This window comes from Protopterus annectens, chromosome 11.part0, assembly GCF_019279795.1.
Source record: "Protopterus annectens isolate FY-2018-M chromosome 11.part0, PAN1.0, whole genome shotgun sequence".
NCBI classification, from domain to species: domain Eukaryota; kingdom Metazoa; phylum Chordata; order Ceratodontiformes; family Protopteridae; genus Protopterus; species Protopterus annectens.
In genome coordinates this window covers 695,826,644-695,846,024 of record NC_056745.1, presented here as the reverse complement: position 1 = coordinate 695,846,024, position 19,381 = coordinate 695,826,644, and positions in this window count along the sequence as shown.

The window sequence follows — 19,381 nt, the reverse complement described above, 5'->3', positions numbered from 1 at the left end:
CAAACTCCACAAAATCAGTGTGCAAAGCAGTCACAGCCCTTAAGGCCAAACCACAACACCAAACATACTTGTCGCCATAGAGTGACTCCATAGTCAGACACACTGGCGTCCCACTCACCAGGCTGAACAAAGGAGAGGGTCACAGTAGCTGCCTATCGGGGCTAGAATCCGCCACATAACACCAAGCACTTTCAGGTCACTCCACAGCAAAATTACAAATATGACACAGTCATTGTCCATGCTGGTGTGTGAGCGACCTGGGGCAGATACCTCCCTGGACTACATGAGAAAAGAGACATATGAGGAGCTCTCTGATTATGTAGCCCAGGCAGGTATAAACTCCTGACCCTGAGCAGTATCCTTCCTTCACCAAGAATGATGCCACAACATAGAGACAAGATGATCAGCTTTAACAATTGGCTTAATTTTCTGGTGTCATTCAAAGGGATCAGTGTCTGTCTGCCTGGGATGACATGCTTGACAAAGCCGCTGCTTATGAGGACGGCTTGCACCTGTCACCCTGGGATTCTGGATATTGGCTAAGGCTCTTGCCACCCCATAGTGCCTTTTTTAGGCAAGGCTCCAAATTCTAAACCTACCACCCTAGAAAACAAAAATGGGAAGAAACTAAGGGTAATGCTGCTCAATGCCAAGTCTAAATCTCAAAATGCACGCCTTTTCGAGGCCCTTCTCAGTATGGAGAATATCGATGTCTGTGCTGTGACTGAAAACCTGGTTCAAGGCTCCTGAGAGCACCCGGCACTATCAGGTTTACCTCATATCATCGTTCCGGCCCCAAAACCTGGACCACACCACAAAGGAGGGTGTATCCATATTCATCAAGGATACCCACACCTCCAGGTTGGTGGCAACGCACAAGCATCGGAAACCATCCAGGTGCAATTAAGCATAGAGCAAAACTGCTCTACAATTTGTAGCATGCTACAGGCCACCCTCTCAAACTCAGGAACCCCACACAGCCTTCCTGAAGAGACACTGGAGGGTATAAATGTATCTCAAACACCATTATATTGGGTGACTTCAACTACCCGAATATAGACTGGGAACATTACTCAAGCCCCAACTTTCTAGCCCAAAAGGTTCCTGGAGTTCATAAATTCAAATGCCATGGAACAACTAGTCACCGTTCCACAAGAGGGGAAAATATACTAGATCTCATCATCACAAACATGGGGACAAAATGCTCACACCAGAAGTATATCCCTCATTGGTGAGATCAGATCACAAACTTATCTCACTGGAAATCCACATCCACCCACCCCAAACAAAAGACCACAGTGAAGAACTTCTCTAAAGCAAACTTCACACTACTCAAGACTGGTGTGGTATCCTTCAAGGCCCCGAGCCAGTGGAAACCACAACCCAAGCTGTGGAAGCCCTTACAAATGCCTTCTCTGAACACCTCCAGGACTGCATGGATCAGGCAATCCCTAATAAAACCAAGACTTTTTCCACCAAGGGCAAACGTCCAGTCTGGTGGACCCCAGCCATAAACAAACTTTACAATAAGAGGAGAAAGATGTTACATGATGAGCAAAATCCATAAAAGAGAAGACACCCTTGATCATTATTAGTAAAAAATACGACACTCATAAAATCATCCAAGGCCAACTTTGAGAGAAAAATTGCAATAGATTCAAAAGACAATCATAAGGTCTTCTTCAGCTATGTTAGAAACCTGGGTGGAAACTCCCAGATATGCACAGAATTAGTCCAAAAATGATACAAAAATCACTGAACCCACAGACATTGCCAACATGCTGGCAGACGGGTTCAGTGCAAACTTCACCCCCTCTCCCCAAAGGAGAGATAACTATCCCAGCAGAGTGTAGCCTCCCAGACATCTCAAATGCGCCAGGTGAAAGCTGCTCTCTCTAAAGCTAAAAACACAGCATCAATAGGACCCGGATGGTGTCCCCGGCTGTGTGCTACAGGCTCAGCGAGGGAACTAAACCTGCATATAAGACAGCTGTTTAATCTTAGCCTTACCACAGGATGCATGCCCAAGGAGTGGCGTCACGGCAACTGTGGTCCCACTCCACAAGGCGGTACCTCCTACGGACCCTGGTAATTACAGCCCCATAAGCTTAACAAGCCTGGTCTGCAAAGCTATGGAGAGGATCATAATGGAACTCATAAACAAAGACACAGGGGACTTGCAGACATTGGACCCGACCCAGTTTGGCTTTGTCAAGGGCAGATCATGCCTTTTGAACTTGGTTGACTTCTTGAAACAGTCACCAAGGCCATTGATGAGGAAGGCAGTCCATACAGCCTACCTTGACCTTGCAAAAGCTTTCGACATAACACCCCACTCGGGTATTATAGAAAACTTACCAGCTTAAATGTAAACCCATATGTCACAAGATGGGTTGCAAACTGGCTAAAGGACAGAACCCACAGGGTTAGAGTTGCTGGCGCCATGTCAGACTCCAAGCCGGTCACAAGTGGTGTCCCACAGGGCTCAGTCTTTGGCCCCTGTTGTTCCGACATCTACTTCTCAGAAGTACAGGCAAACATAGGAGGACTATGGCTGACAAAGTTTGCAGATGACTGCATAAACTGGGCGCCATAGTGGAAAGTACATCGGACACAGATATCCTTCAGAGGGGTCTCACGGAAGCTGATAACTGGTGCCAGAGCCATGGCCTGAAGTTAAATGCCAAAAAATGTATAGTCATACCCTTCGGGAAAAACAAGGTAACCCCAAGCTACCATATAGGTGGCAATCCATTAAGCACAGAAGAGGTTATCAGGGACCTGGGGACCCAGGTTGACAGTGGCCTTTCTTTTGACACTCACATTGCTAAAGTGGTTAGAAAGACCTTCTACATTGCTCACCTGATCATGAATGGATTCACATCCAGATCAAGTGAGGTCATTGTTCCCCTGTACTCTTCACTTATCAGACCAATGATGGAGTACAATGCCCCATTCGGGATGTATCTCACCCGACACCTGCAGCAATTGGAGAGACCCCAAAAGTTCCTCACCAAAAGGATAAAGGGACTCCAAAATCTGTCATATGCTGCCAGACTGAAGAAACTCCAGCTCTATTCAGTTACATACCGCCTGCTCAGAGGTGACCTGTGCCTGACATACAAGGCCATGTCCAACCGGAATTAATGGACATGCTCCACCTCAAAAAATCCAAATCTACCAGATCCACTAGAGCAAGCGACTTAAACCTTAACCCGGATATAAATAGGACATGCTGGAGGGATAGATTTGTCACCCAGAGACTCCCTATGCTGTGGAATAAAATCCCGGTCCATGTGAGGCAGAGCACCTCGCTGGCTCTGTTCAAGAGAAATCTTGACCGGTGGATGGGAGATCGTAGGTTTACCCCGGGAATCATCTCTGTGTCACTGCTGGACAGAGGCACACAAACTAATGGGCACAGTATTTTTTAACATAAGGGGTGGCGTAAGCCACAAAACTTTGGGCTAGGCTTATAAATGCCTTAGGGCAGATAGCCTAGTATAAACCTATGAACCTATGAGCAATAGTGGTATTTTCTTACATTCTGCTACCCTCTGGATCATGACTGTTCTGTTTATGTTGTCAAATGTTTGCCTCCCCTCCACAAAACCACATTGATCTGTACCTATCAATTTTGGTATCACTTTGTCATTCTTTTAGCCATTATAGACATGAACACTGTATAATCATGGTTTAGTATTGAAATGGGCCTGTTTGAAGCTGGATCTGATGGATCTTTACCCTCTTTAGGTATTACAGGTACCACTGCTTTCTTCCAGGATGTTGGTACTTCTCCACCTCTTAAAATACTGTTAAATAAAACCTTCAAGATCTTTATCAGTTTTTTGTCCCTCCTAGCTTCCAAACTTCCACAGGAATACCATCTGTTCCTAGGGACGTTCCTGTAGATTGGTTATACATCACCATTTTTATCTCATCTCCTCCTATCCTAACTGTAAGTAATTGAGCCTCCTTTCCCAAGCATGTCTCATTTTGATAGCCTGTTAGAGTAGTTTGGGTCCTGATACAGTCTTTTATTGCTTTGCTCAAACATAAGAGGTTTAGTTTCTTTGATTTGGAGTTTGCATTGGTGTTAAGACTGTGATAGTATTTGTGGATTTCTCCTTGTACTAAGCCTTATCCCTGTATTTTATTAAAGTTTTTGGTGCATGGTCAAACCAGGGAGACTTTTGCCTTGTATTCTTTTGCAGGTTAAAGGAAAGTTATTCAACCCCTTAAATAAATAAAAAGTTTAGAATATTAAGGATTTCTGGTGTACTGAAAACAGTCTCAATTTAAATGCAAAATGTGCAGAGCAGTAACATTAGATAAAGAAGCCATTTGCACCTCATATGTTTTCAGTGTTATTCCTGTTCAGATAAACACAGTCATAAGAGATCTGGGAACTTATGTGAGCAGTTCTGTCTCATTCAATTATTAAGTGTCAACCGTAGTCAGGAAATTATACTAATTTCTCATGGAATGTCTTCAGGCTGCAGAAGCCATCCTGCCACTTTGCTCTTCCCTTATCAGAGCCATCACACAGTACTCCCTTTGGTATGTATAAATCAAAGCCCCCAAGATACCTTACCAAGAAAATCAAAGGGCTTAAATCATTTGACTATCCTGATATAGTAGCATAACTCTCATTATAGTCATTATTAGTCATTATAGTCAGTAGCCTACAAGTTGCTCCAAGGTGACCTGTGTCTTGCTTTTTGAGCCATGAACAACCCAGTCTTATTTTATCTTCCCCTTCTTTGCAAAACCATAGGCTCTACAAACACCTGTACTAAGGACCTAAATGTACACCAAAAAATAAGCAACATGTTCTGCAGAGATAGGTACCTATTATGTATTTCTCCATCTATCTATATATCAATCTTTCTTTCCTTGCTTACTGGGAAACTCTGACTGATAAAACCCGTTTTTCAGAGGAGGCCTGGAGAGATAAGATCCACATTTAGCACCAATTTTGACAGGTATATAAAATACAGTTACATGATATCAGTAAGGATACAAAATATAGGTAAATGTACTTAGATGAGAGAAAAAAAAGCTTTACGATAGCTTAAGTAAACATCATTTAGAAACAGAACACGCCCATAGCATGCATAAGTATATACAGTGTTGAACATTCATTAGAAAAGACACAGGCTTATATATAGCAAAGAGAGATATAACATTGCAAAAGATGCTGTAATATTACCTGTGATTTTTAGCAATTAAAAATAATGAAAACAAGAGGCATCTGAACTATGAAAATATTAGAAATTTGGGAAGGTGGTTGGTACTGAAATGTAGTGTGATATGTTAATAGTAAAGTAACTAAAAAAGTATTGTTATATTTAAGATTGAGAAGCGAAGTAATTAGGAAAGTGGGAATGGTTGGGTCTGCATGGACTGTTATAAGTAGTAGTAGCTCTGGATGGATGAAGAGAGAGAATGATGAAGCTGTGAAAGGGGGGGGGGGGACAGTAAGACTCAATTTATTCCTATTCCATGGAGTAAGCTGCCTCTATAGGTCAAAGAAAGCAGTACTTTGGTTGCCTTTAAGGCTAGTCTTGATGATTAGATGGTTAGACACAAATTTATACCAGGATTGTCATGTACAGCGCTGTTCAATTTTGGAAGAAGCGTATAAGGGCTTGAAAAGAGAGGTATGAACTTTTTTAATGTGTCCACTTAAAGATGTATATGGCTTGGCATCTTATGGTTCTGGTACCCTTTTGCCTAGTATTGTTCCTGTGTTTCATAGGCCCAGATTTCTGGTCAGGGGATGGTCAGACCACATTGTGGAGTTTCTAAAGGAGGAGTTATTATTTAGTCTTAGTAAGATCTGAAGAAGAAGAATTTAAGAGTCTTTGGTGCCTTACTGAAATGAAAAGGTTTGTATTTTAACTAATCTGTAGTATGCTCAGAAACCAGTTTGGAATATCTTCAAGTGGTGAAGACGTTTGTCCCAAAAGCACTATGGAACTTATTTCATTTTATTTTTCAGATAAGAAGCATTGAGTCCATAATTGTTTTAGTCCCAGGTCTGTTGTTCACATAAACATGACAGTTTTTTAGAGATAAGCTTATAGATAGTTTTTGCATTTAAACTGGGTTTCTGAAATGCCTAGAACGTGAGGTGTAGTATCTTGTATCCAGGCTTCAAGTACTTCTCACTTATTTTTTAGGCTTTAAGCATTGAGGTTATTCAGTATGCTGATGACTCAACCATCATCAAGTCTGCTGACAACATAGAAAAACTTCATTCCCTTACAGAAAACTCACTCCACTCAGTTGAAAACTGGCTGCAATCCACCCAACTCCGCCTAAATGCGAGCAAAACTAAACTACTACTTTTCCTACCTAAAAATCTGGAACATGCAAAACAGAAGTTTTCCGTAACATCCCTTAATGGAGCTAACATTCCTGTTGATACCCAAACAAAACTCCTTGGAGCAATAATTGATGATGAGCTAAAATTCAACCATCACATTCATAGCTCAATAAAAAAAAACACCAAAAACTTAGGTCTGCTTTACCGTCACAAAAAACTTTCTTCCCTGTACATCCAGGCCATTCCTTGTCCAATCCCTGCTTCTACCATCCATACTCTATGCTTCATCTATTCTTACCCATCTACAGAGTAACCTAATATCAAGCTAGAAACCACATATAACAAAGTAGCCAGATTTGCTGCAAATCAACCTTACAAATCCCAGTCTCTCATTAAAGGCTTTGCACTGGCCTGAATTTTCTAACTTACTGCCTCAATCCCAACTCCTTATAGCCCACAATATACTAAACAATCCTAAATCCTGACCATCTCTTGCAAATTCTCTGACACTTTATACTTCTCAACACCCACTAAGAAGTACTAATCAATACTTTCTTGAAGTTCATAAGCCAAACAAAACCTTTGGGAAAATACTCTATTGTCACTCAGTTGCAAAAAATTGGAACACACTCTCTTTAGCCCTTAGACTACTTAAGGACAAAAATGCCTTCAAGAAACAGCTTATTTTTTTTCCCTATCAAATTGGATATGTTCATGCTCTAAACTAATACCCAAGAAACATTCAGGGATAACCTAACTTAACTGTATCACTTCTAGCTCTCTCTTACTACTTACACTTTTTTTTTTCCGTTATATTCCATACTAGTTAGCTCATGTTACAGTCAATTCCCATAATCCCTTATTACTGCTCTTTAATTTATTTATTAACTTCCAAGGTTTACACTTTATCTGTATATTTACTTACTTCATGCCTAGTGCCTTGGTTCAGCAATGTACTGACCTTAGTCTTACCATATTTCTGCTTAGTTTCTTGCCATACTACGTGAAAAATTCCATATATGTATTGTATTGTACTTCTATCCATTCTATATATTCCTTTATTAAATGCTATGTTATTACTTCAGAAGTATGTATACTTAAAATCTGTGTTTATCTTTGTTCTTACTATTTGTTTACTTAAAACGTTTTTGGGTGCTTTTCGCCTCGGGTCTCTGCTGAAAAAGGGCTTCTAAGAACCCAGACAGACTAACCCGGTTAACAAATGTAAAAATAAAATAAATAAATAAATATACATGTATACATTGTTTTGAATTTATGTTGATGACTGGGTTAATTTTGGAGGAATGTAGGATTCTGTACAAGATGGAATTAGTCTGATGTTAAATTCATTTGAATTAAGGATATTGTTTGCCCTGTTAGTGATGTGATTTGACATAAGTATGGCTAGATAGTGGAGGTTTATTGTTTGACTAATGCAAGAGGATCATTACTTGTGGGAGATCATCCTGGATTCTGATTTATGTTACCTGCTACTAGCAGTTTTATTATGGTAAGATAAAAGAATTGAACTTCTTTTGAAGATTTTTTATTTCATTTGAAAGTCAAGTTGGCTGGCTTGCTTATTATCAACAGTTGTTTGTTAGGCAGAGGTCAGCAATTTGTAATGGCAACCACAAGTCTTTGGGACATATTTTTATATGAAACCAGGAGCTGTGAGGGTAAGATGATTTGTAGTTTCTTTAAATAAGCTGATTATTTACAACTTTTATGTCAATTAGAGACACCGTTAAAAAAGCTATACTTATGATGAAGTTGTACTCCTGTAGTGGGAAAGGAAGGATGTAGTAAGTGGCAGAAATATGCATAGGGTTTCTGAATAAAGGATTCTGGAAGTATGGAATTAGTCGGAGGCGTAGTTGTTAGAAATGCAAGACACTTGATACTAAGGTGAAAGAGTGCAGCAGTTTAGCTCTTTCCTAAGGATAAACTTCCTGTGAACTTGCTGCACAAAGGTGATAGTCACTGCAATGTAAGAACAAGGTGATTGAAATCTCTGTTCCCAGTAGTCACTAGCAACTATGTGCCAAAGCCATTAAAAACTGCAGGTACCAAAACCTTGAAAAACAGTGAGGCAAAGAATTAGGAAATGCCCTAGCGGTTTCCTTAGACACAAGACAGTTTACAAGGGGATATGTTAAGTATGACGTAGAGTTGTCTCCTAAATGAAAATACCCTGTGACCTTGCTGCCAACAAAACACAGACACTTCAGGGTAACAGGAAGGATGTTGCCACTATGCCTGCCCACACCAAGATACTTGTAAATACTATGGTTGTAGAAGCTTGAGGCTTATACCTGAACCAGTTATCTGATTCCTTGCTTCCAGAAGGAAGGAAAACTTTAGAAACAACTGTTGGCTTAACTGTAGACAAAAATAAAAATCTAGATCCTTATTATTACTGCACTCTTCAAACCTTATCAGATAACTATTAATTTTTTCCACTGCCCCCAGTGTGTTATATGAAATGCATAATTTGCATTGTTTGTGGACAGAAACATTTTTTTCTTATTCCCTATACTGAACCATTTAAGAAGATCTTATAAGAAGCACTCCCCGCACTTAAGTACCAGCCAGTGGCACATAGAATTAAAGCTCTAGATACAGTACCAATCGCCAGGGTTTGAACCCAGGCCTAGATGCTAAAAGAGCTTGTTGAGGTGAAGTGAGAGTGAGAAGCTAGCAGTGATGCACCTGTCTTAGAGGAGAGCAGGAAAGGGTTAGATGGTTGAGAAATGCCTACACTAAGGTGCATTGATATCCCCCTCCCTTGTCTCCATATCAAGTTGAATTTGAGCATCCACCTATAGTAGCTCATGCTTTGTGATAGCTTCAGTCTTGGGTGGAGGTAAGCTGATCTGCTAGCCAAGGACTAATGGAGAAGGGGGGGGCACACTAGTTCAAGGCTAATTGTTAATGCATAAGCGCCATAAATAAATAAAATTTAACAAAGTTAGTGTGAGTTTTCTGTGGCTGTTTTCTTTTCCAAAAAATATTGTATAATATCCATTGACTGGATAAATCACTCTTGCTCAAACTAGCTTGCCCAAAAGTTCCTTGACTTCCTTAATTCCAATGCCCTGGACCAGCTGATTCACAGCCCCACAAGGAGTGCCAACATTCTGGATCTGGTGCTTACCGATATGGGGTACCACTGTAGCACCCCACTGTGAGGTCTTCCCTGGTGAGGTGTGACCACAAATCACTCTCATTCAAAGTAACTATCACACCTGCCCCCCCCCCCCCCCCCCAACAGCAACTAAACTAAAAAAACTTCTCCAAAGCAGATTATAACCTCTTACAAGGTGGTATAAATAGCTTCACTGCACCTCCCCCCTCAGATGGAACTGGCATCTCTGCTGAGTTCAACACCAGTGCTTTATACAAACACCTGTATAGCTGCATTGACTCAGCCCGTACCTGATAGGACCGAAACAAGCTACTCAAGGAAGAGCAAACCTGCCTGGTGGACAACTGCCATTAACAGACTTTACAATAAAAAGAAGAAATTGTTGTCTAAGAGTAAGAGGGGAGCAAGCCCTAAACTGGAAACACTTCTTAAACAAGCAAATAAGACTTCTCGTGAAGTCCTCCAAAGCAAACTGCGAATCCAAATTAACTTTCTCAACTAAGGGCAACCATAAGGCATTCTTTAGTTACATCCATAACCTAAAAGGAAAGGCCCAAATTTGTGCTGGACTAGTACTTAATGATACCACATATACTGAGCCAGTGGACATAGCTAACCTGCTGGCTGACAGGTTCTGTGAAAAATTCACTTCACTGTCCCCCACCACACATACACCGTGCATACCTGTCAACTGTCCCTGATTTTCGGAGATGTCCCTGATTTTGACTCAAATTTTAGCTCTGTCCCTCTTAATCCCTCTTAACACTGGTGCTTTTTGGGCAGAAGTTGGTGAATTATACTGAATAAATAATGACAGTAATTAAGAGCTGAATACTTATGTTACTTCAGGAAATGTATATTAATTCATAGTCTCTAATTCTGTTCATGTCTGAAGTTAATAGAACTAATGTTTTAAAAGTGCCCCTGATTTTTTCTGGATTTGTCTCTGATTCTGTTGAGATTTGTCCCTGATTGGTTGAGAGCTATGACCCCATGACATCTCTACCACCTGTCCCCTACCTTGTATCTCTAAAGAGCAGGTTGTAAATGCCCTCTTTTAGGCCAAAAACAGCATCTATGGGACCTGATAACATCCCAGGCTTCGTACTACATGGGCTGCAACAAAAATTACCACCACCATTGGGTACTCTTTTTAATCATAGTCTAAGCACTGGTTTCTCTCAGCTGAATGGAAAGTGGCCACCATTATTCCCTTGCACAAAGGTGGTGCTTCCACTGACCCTGGGAACTATAGACCTATTAGCTGACTAGCTTTATCTGCAAGGCCATGGAGCGAATCATCATGTATCTTATCAACAAAGATGTAGGTAATCTTCAAACACTTGATCCTACTTAGTTTGGATTTGTCAAAGGGAGATCATGCCTGTTAAACCTGGTGGATTTCTTCGAGGCAGTCACCAATACTCTGGACGAGGGGAAATCTGTGCATACAGACTTTTGACACTATGCCCCACTCAGGCGTCATTGACAAACTCACCCAGCTAGGTATCAACCCATATATCATTAGATGGGTCACTAACTGACTTAATGATAGACCACATATAGTCAAAATAGGTGAATCCACCTCCAACAGCAGACCTGTACCTAATGGTGTTCCACAGGGATGAGTCCTGGGACCTCTACTGTTTGGAACCTACTTCTCTGAAGTACAAGCAAAAACTAAAGTTCTGTTGCTGACTAAGTTTGCTGATGACTGCAAACTGGGAGCGGTCATAGAATCTCCAAATGAAGTCAGCATCCTACAAGAGGGTCTTATACAAACAAATGATTAGGTGCCAAAATCAAGGCCCCACACTCAATCCAAAAAATGTATTATTATTATTATTATCCCTTTCAGTAAGAGTGATGTTCCTGCTAACTACCACATCAGTAGTAACACTGTAATTATACAATGACTCCCTATTAATATTCGAAAATGTGCATGCTGATTGGCCCAGTCCAACCAGCATGCCCATTGTAAATCCCACAATATACTAATGGAAAGAGGTCTGGTCACCCGGACTTTTGTCCGTTGGTATAAAGTGCCCCAAAACCCTTTTTTTTTTTTTTTACAATTAAAAAAAAAGAGAGAAAATGCAGCAATGGAGACTTTCTTTTCTCCGTTGCTTCAGTTTCAAAGCATTGATGTACTGGGTATGCACGTCCCATACGCATGCGCAGTACATCAAAATGAAGAAGCATTATATCACAACCGGCAGAAGAACAGCAATCTGCCGTTATACAAAGACATTATTTAAGAAAAGTAAGTATTTTTTCTTAAATAATGTCATTGTATAATAGCAATAACCGACTCCGTGGTTGTGGTATATTGAAGATTTACCCACGGTTGGCTTTGTTTAATCACTTGGGTTTCACCCTCGTGATTAAACTACACCAACCATGGGTAAATCGTCAATATACCACACCACGTCATCGGTTATTGCTTAAGTATGCATTCAGTGGTGAGAGACTTGGGCACACAGGTTGACAGCAGCCTTACCTTTGACCACCGCAGTGGTAAGAAGGGCATTCTATAGTGCTCATCTCATAAGTAAGGGAATTGCCTCCAGAAAAAAAGAAGTTATAACCTCCCTATACTCTTCCCTCATCAGGCCAATAATTGAGTACAACACCTCCTTTTGGTATGTACCTTTCCAAGCACTTGCAGCAGTTGGAGAGATCACAAAGATTCCTCACAAGGAAAATTCAAGGTCTTCAGCATCTGTCCTACGTCTTTCTTCTGAAATCACTGTCACTTTATTCTGTTTCATACAGACTACTCAGAGGTGATATCTGCCTTGCATAAAAGGCAATCTCTGACCCTGCTTTATTGGAAGTGCTGCATATCCGCAAGTCAAATGGTACAAGGGTTACTTGCACTAAAGACCTTAACTTGGTATGCAACATTAATAGAACGTGCTGGAGGGACAGATTTGTCTCCCAGAGGTTACCACGCCTTTGGAACTGACTCCCACTTCATGTCAAACAGAGCATCTCATTGACCCTCTTCAAACATAATGTGGACGATTGGATGAGTAACCATAAATTCACCCCGGATGATCCACCTGTATCCCTCTTGGACATGGGCATTAGGTGCTGATCATGAAAATAAAGGTAGAACTTGGCTAGGCTTTTAGGGTCCCTAAGATCATTTGCCTAGTAACTTCCTATGATCCTATGATATCCCAGGCTCTCTGACACAAGACACATAATGTTACACACCCCTGCATGTAATCCATGCAGACGTCATGCTTAAAAAGGAAAAGTAAGAGACTAGGTATGTGGACTCTCCCTCAGTATCTAGGGAAAAGGAGTGGCTAGACCTCTCACAGGGAACTGTTCAAAGCTATTATGTCTTTGAAATCTCCCTCCTTTGGGGTTCTGTAACCACAAGATTTCCTCTACTGAAGAAGAGGAACAGGACTATGACTCTTACCATTCTGTGGACTGTTCCTCTCAGCCTCATTCCCCAGGACAAATCTCTTCTGACATAGAGGACTCCATCTCACTGGCTTCTGGGTTCCTTTGGGGAGACTATACAGAACATAATGAAACACTTTGAATGGAAGTCCATGCAGATCTCTGAAGATCACAAGAGGTATCACAGCCTATTGGAGATGGGTACTCCTGCCCCTTCTCCAGTCCCTCCTGTCCTTGAGGCTTTTCAAATCACCTTTCAGTTCACCTCTTCTGCTCCTGATTCTTAACCATCAGCTGTTAAAGACCAGATATGATGTTCTTCGTCTTCCATTGCTGCAGTCCTGACTATTGGGGTATAGTCCGCGTCCAGTCGGCCCGAATACCAGAGTATAAGGCTGACGTCGGTCAGGGCGCATTAGACGGCGTCAGTGCGTCAGGGTACTAATGCGCATGACGGCGTCATATCCTCAGTCTTTTGCGCATGGTCGATCCACAAGCAGTTTTGCGAGTGCAGGTTGCCGTTCTGAAATATTTCCGAAACCCGAGTTTCAGACCGAAACAGAGTTGCCTAAGTACCCCGTTGGGGAACATTTTGGTCTTTTCTTGCCTCAGTATTTAACCGGATGTCAGAAAAAGTGAATAACTGTATTTCTTGTGGGAAACAGATACCTCATAGGGATTACCATACCTTGTGTATACCTTGTTTAGGGCGTGAGCACGACGTTTTTGGTTGCCGCTCTTGTGGTAGGTGTAACAACGGCACTATTAAGAGCAGGTTAGACTGTGCCAGGGTAGTGTTTGGGAAGCGTTGCAGTTATCAAACGGGGTCGGATGCTCCGGCGCCCGCTTCTCCAAGAAGCGCAAGGATAAAACAGTGAAGCCTAGGGTTGAGGAACCGGCAGTCCCGGACGTCGGTTCTTTAGAAACTCAGTGGAGCGGAGGTTTTGCCAGGAGTTTCCATGGAGTCCCAGGCAGAAACTATACTCTTACAGGATGTGCCTTCTCAGGAGGTAGGCCAGGCTGAGGGCTTCTCAGGTGACTGTTCTTCCCTCTCTTCCCAAGGTAGTTAGAGCCTCTCCTTCTGTTGCCAAAGCTTCTTTGAGAGGTAGGCCTAGTTCAGCTTCAGTGGGGGCTTCTCCTAGCATTTCGGGTTCTGTACCTAAGAAACATATGCTTAAAATGGCAGAAGATTTAATTACTATGATTAGGGGTTCTATGCCCCCGCCTGATAAGAGGCCTAGGGTGGAACCGAGTTTGATAGTTTTGAACAGTGTTCAGAGGCTTCAGAATCTTCTGTGGAAGATATGCAGGAGTATCCTACTTATTCTGATTCTGATGTGGATGATTCCACTCCTACAGCTTCTCCGCCTGAGGGATTTCTCATTTTCAGAGACTCTGCATTCCATGAGGAGCACTTTAAATGGGAAGGCCAGGATTACTCTGATTCAGGAAAAGGCTTAGGGAGTTCTTGTTTTACCCCAGCATAGGCCTTTAGCTATTCCTCCTGTGTTGAATGTGGTGGAAGATGTTTTTGCAGAGGCTTCCCTGAACCCTGACTCTTTGCCTCCTGCTCCTGTTAAGCCTGATAGGTATTATAGGGTGCGAAGCTCATAAATATTTGTTTAAGAGTCCTAGGGCGGACCCAGAAACTATTTCTCAAGGGCCTAAGGGTGTAAAGGCTTCTGTGGTTAAAAATCCTGTTCCCACTGATAAAGAGGCAAGGGCTTTGGATAGGTGGGGAAAGAAAGTGTATACTTCTTCCACTCTAGCCATGAGAGCTTTGAATTGTCAGTTTCACATGCTAAAATATCAGAATTATCTCCTTTCACAATTGAAATCTAAGGTGGATGCTTTGGCGGAAGGTATTGAGTGTAAAGAGTTGCTGGATTTGGTTCATGTGTCTGAACAAGTGGGTAAGCATTCTTTGCAATGTGGTTTTGATGCTGTACAGGCCTCCTCGAGGGTGGCTGCTACCAGTTCTGTTCTTCGCAGGCATGCCTGGTTGAAGGATCAGAATTTAGCTGAGCATGTTAAGACAAGGATTTTGGATGCTCCTTTACAGTCTGATGTGTTGTTTGGATCGCCTGTGGAAGCAGTTTTAAAGAAAATGGAGGACAAAGCTAAGTCTATGCAAACTGTTAAAGATTTTTTGCAGGTGCAGCCACCAAAGTTTAGTAGAAATTGGCCTGCTAAGGGGTGGACATATCCTGCTTATGATTCCCAGTCTAGGGGTAGGTCTAGACGTGGTAGGGGCAGGGCTCAAGGTTCTTTTAGGCCTAGAACAGGAGTTCGCCTGCTCAGACTTCTGGTGAGGGCAGGGTCAGTCCTTTAAGTAAACAGACCCAATGACCTGTCTTTTCAGCTGCCAGCAGATTCACGTTTGGCAGCTCCTTTGGGAGGAAGACTGTCTCTTTTCAAAGAAAATTGGGATTTAATTACTCAAGACAAATGGGTGTTGGATATCATTCACCACGGTTACAGATTTTATTTACATACAATGCCCCTTTCAAAGGCATGCCAGATGTTCCTCCTCCACAAAGAAAAGAGGCTCACAAGCAAGTTTCTCAGTTACTTCACATAGGGGCCATTCAGCCAGTCCCTGTATCAGAAAGGGGCCTAGGATTTTTTACCTGCCTGTTCCTAGTACCAAAGAAGGGGAACACGTGGAGACCAATTTTGGATTTATCTATCCTCAACACTTATCTGGACATTCCCAAGTTCAAGATGTTGACGTTGCAACAGCTTTTACCTCTGCTGGGCAAAGATCACTGGATGGTAACTTTAGATCTCAAAGAAGCTTACCTTCATGTGCCTATAAGGCTAAGTTGCAGGAAGTATCTGCGGTTTCGAGCTGGAAATTATCATTATCAGTTCTCTGCATTGCCCTTTGGCTTATCTACTGCGCCCAGAGTGTTCACAAAGGTTCTGGCTCCAGTGATAGCTTACTTCAGGCTTCAAGGAATTCAAATCTATCCTTACTTGGACGACTGCCTGATTCTAGCTCAAAAAAAGGAAGATCTTCTACAGCATCTGGAATATGTTATCGCAGTGCTAAGATGCCTAGGGTATTCTGTGAACGAAATAAAGTCCAGTCTAGTACCCTCTCAAGACATGTGCTTTCTGGGTGTGAGACTGAATACAGCAGCAGATGGCCTTTTAACCCGGACAAACAAAAGAGTCTGTCACTTTACTTCCATCAACTATCTCGTCAGTCCGTGCTGACTGCAAGGACAGTCCTTCAAGCATTAGGGTTCATGGCATCTTGTATTCTGGTGCTTCCCAATGCCAAACTGCATATGAGGAAGCTACAATGGTATCTCAAAAATGTATGGACACAGCACTGCCAGGATTTGGACACTGTCATTCAAATAATACCTTGCCTTCAAAAAGAATTCTTGTGGTGGGCTCAGGAATGTCACCTAAACAAGGGACTCTCTGTGACCCGGCCAGAGGCAAGTCAGATCTTAACGACAGATGCCTGGGACATTGCTTGGGGAGCTCATCTAAATGGAAAGTGGATACAAGACAAGTGGCCTGCCAGACTACAGCATCTACATATCAACATGAAAGAGATGTTAGCAATCAGTTTGCATTAATGGCTTTCAAGGAGTTACTTCTTCCAGGGCAGGTGTTGATTCTAACAGACAACACAACTGTCATGTGGTACATCAACAAGCAAGGGGGAACACATTCTTATCCTCTATGCAGGCAAGCAATGATTTTATGGGAGACTGCTAAGCCTGCAACTAACTCTTCAGGCAAAGGTTTCTGCCAGGAGCACAGAACTCCTTAGCAGATGTGTTAAGCAGACAAATCATGGATCCCACGAGTGGAAACTGGATCTTCATGTATTTCTGAAACTGACAGTGTCAGGGGAACTCCAGACATAGATCTGTTCGCTTCTCCACTAAACCACCAGCTGCCAAAGTATTGCACAAAGGGTTTCATCACACAGCTTGGAAAGTGGATGCTCTGTCTTTCAGTTGGAAAACCTTCATGTGTATGCCTTTCCACCTCTGCCTCTTCTTCCAAAGGTACTGTTAAAGGTCAGACAAGACAGACCAAGGATGATTTTGATAGCTCCAGATTGGCCTCGGCAACACTGGTACCCACTACTACGAGTCTGGTAAAGAAGCCTCCATGGCCTTTACCTCTGATTCCTCATCTGTTATCTCAGAAGGACGGTCATCTGCTCAATGTCAAGCTTTACTCTCTTCATCTAACAGCCTGGCATATTCTGTGTTGAACCACAGCAGGTCTCAACTTCCTCAACAAGTTTTAAATGTGATTATGGAAGCTAGAAGACCTAGTACAAGGAGTGTGTATGCAGAAAAATGGAAGAGATTTTTATTTTGGAGTACAGCAAAGAATTTGGAGATTTCTGAGCCTAATTTGAGTGTGGCTCTTCAATATCTTACTGAATTATTGGACAAAGGTTTGTCCTTCTCTTCCATTAAGATTCATGCTGCAGCAATTTCAGCTCACTATGATTGTGACCCACCTTTGTTTTAGCATCCTTTGTTCAAGCAGTTTCTTAGAGGGGCAAAGAATATAAGACCCCCACGTAGAGCTCCTACTCCTGCTTGGGATCTCAATTTTGTGTTGGAAAAACTTACTCTACAACCTTTTGAGCCTGCAGCTACTGCTGAATTGAAATACTTGTCATGGAAGACTGCTTTTCTGTTGGCTATTACTTCTGCAAGAAGGGTGTCTGAGTTGCAGGCCCTTATGGCAGTAGAGCCCTTTTTGATTTTCCATAAGGATAGGGTATCGTTACGTACTAATCCTTCTTTTATGCCTAAGGTGGTTTCTAGTGTGGCTTTAAACCAAACTATTCATTTGCCTACGTTTTTGCAGATCCTCAAAATAAAGGGAAAAGATTTTGCACACTTTAGATGTACACAGGCAATTGCGTTATTATTTAAGCAGGACTAAGGATTTTAGGCAGTCTCAGCAGTTGTTTGTTTCTTTTGCTTTGAGTTCACAGGGCAAGCCTGTGTCAAAACAAACTATTTCTAGGTGGATTGGCTTTTGCATTGCATTTTGTTATTCCCATCATGGCAAGGAGATTCCAGCTGGGATTAGGCCTCATTCCACTAGGGCTACTGCCACTTCAACAGCATTTCTAAGGGGGGTGGCAACTAAGGATATTTTGGAAGCAGCTACTTGGAGTTCAGTGCATACTTTCTCTAAGCATTATCACCTTCCTATCTACTCTAAGTCTAGGGCTGGTTTTGCCACAGCTGTTTTGCAAGGCATGTTGTCAGCTCCTACTTCTTTATAATTTGCCAGCCTCCCTTACCTCTGCTTTGGGATTCTACCCAATAGTCAGGACTGCAGCAATGGAAGACGAAGAACATAGTACAGTTTTGTACCTACCATAAATGTAGATGTTCGAGGATTCCATTGCTGCAGTCAATCCCTCCCTCCTTCCCTCTGTATTTAGGGGTGGTTGTGTAGGTGAGTTTACATGTATATATTGTTGTATATATTGTGCATGTTTTGGTGCAGGCTTTTTGGGACTTGTCTTTTTAGGGTCTTCTGACATCTGGGGCAAGAAAAGACTGAGGATATGACGTCGGTCATGCGCATTAGTACCCTGACGTACTGACGTCAGTCTAATGCGCCCTGACCGACGTCAGCCTTATACTCTGGTATTCGGGCCGACTGGACGCGGACTATACCCCAATAGTCAGGACTGCAGCAATGGAATCCTCGAACATCTACATTTATGGTAGGTACAAAACTGTACTTTTTGCAAGGTGCCTGATGACCTAAAATATTTATACAAGAATTCAGTGGCAGGCCCATCTGCAGTAACTCTCCCTTCAGATAACCCCTCTAAGCTTCTGCCCAGTGCTAATGCCTTACCTACAAGCAAAGATAATAGGGCAATGGATAAAAGGGGAAAGAAGGTTTGCACCTCTGCTACCCTTGCTTATAGGGAAATAAACTACCAGACTCAAATGAAAAAGTATTTGATCTCTGTCCTGCATTCCTTAAACAAAGCTATACCGAACCCTCCTGCAGCAGAGTCTAAGCATCAAATGCAGACATTACAGTCCCATGCCACTCCAATAGCCCAATGCAAAATTAAGTTCAATTTCAATGCTGTGGGTGCTTCTTCTAGGGCAGCTGCTACTGGATCTGTTATTAAGCTGATATGCATGGCTTCACAGTCAGCCTATCCCTGTGGATTTCAAATGAAAAGTTACATTCTCCTTTGGATAAAGACTTACTGTTTGGTCCTCAAGCTGACAACCTGTTCAAAAGTAACACCATGAAAGACTGCATGCAGATTCTACTCTCCTCAGTTCTTAGATGACATAGGAATGACCCATCTAAATCTACCTCTTTCATTAGAAAGGATCCAAGGACATCTCAGAAACAAAGAAAACGCCCTAGGGAAAGGTACTCTAGAAAAAAAAAATAGGGAACCTCTAGTGGTAGGCCTTCATTTGGAAGCAAAAGTCTGTGACTAC